At 21.1% G+C, this 941-nt stretch overlaps 1 pseudogene; it reads left to right on the top strand.

The window, feature by feature from the left end:
- LOC107627856 overlaps positions 1–941 on the top strand; it is an 8,242-nt pseudogene that overhangs the window by 788 nt on the left and 6,513 nt on the right.

A 941-nucleotide genomic window follows, 5' to 3' on the forward strand; every position in this document is an offset into this window, starting at 1 on the left:
TTGTATTTGTAATATTTTATATCAATTAGTTTCAAATTTTAATCACTTTTTAATAAAATTAATAAAAAAATAGAGATAATGGTTTAAATAAACTGTTAGCAATTTTTGTAACAATAGCAAATCGAACAAGTGTCCGAAAGAGACCATGTTAGTTGCGGGTGGATAGAGCAGCTAGCTAAAAAGTTATATGACAAACTATAGGTGACAAAAGAAGAGGTTGAAAAATGGGACAGAATAAGAGTTTCGGATCTTGCTGGACTAAGAAATTTTTACCGTTTATTGGACCATAGAAGAAAATCATGGATTTTGAGCTGTGATTATTGGTATTGGTAAGATTTTTATTATTAATTTAAAATTAATAATATTTATTTTATTATATAAATATTAAATTTAATATAATTTATTACAATAAATTAATAGAAAAGTCTAGGAGCTTTGATTAGATATTAACTTTTGAAGATGTTAAAATAAAGTAAAAAAAATTAAATAAAAAAAAAGTAAAAACTGTTTTTAAAAAATAAAAATAGTATATAAAATAAATATTTTATTACCGAGCTTCTTAGCCTCATCTACCACTTCTTTAGGTTCTATGGCTTTGGTTCGAAAACCATTTGACATGGTTCAACAGTACCATGGGAAATTTTAAAGTATAATAAAAGTTCATATCTCATATGTACGTAGTTCAATTAAAATTAATCATCATTAACTTGAGAATCTTAATTCCAATGAAAAAAAGTAATAATAAATAGATAAAAATTTTAACTTATTGATGCAAAATAATAAAAGTATAATTTGTTAAAAAAAGTCTGCTAATCAAAATATCATATTAGATACTTTGATAATTGTTTAAATATTAGAAATAATAATTATTTTTATTATTTAAATAATTATCCCTATTATTTTTTTATTAATTTTATTAAAAATAATAAAATTTAAAGTTA

The sequence above is a fragment of the Arachis ipaensis genome, chromosome B02 (assembly GCF_000816755.2).
Source record: "Arachis ipaensis cultivar K30076 chromosome B02, Araip1.1, whole genome shotgun sequence".
Taxonomy (NCBI): domain Eukaryota; kingdom Viridiplantae; phylum Streptophyta; class Magnoliopsida; order Fabales; family Fabaceae; genus Arachis; species Arachis ipaensis.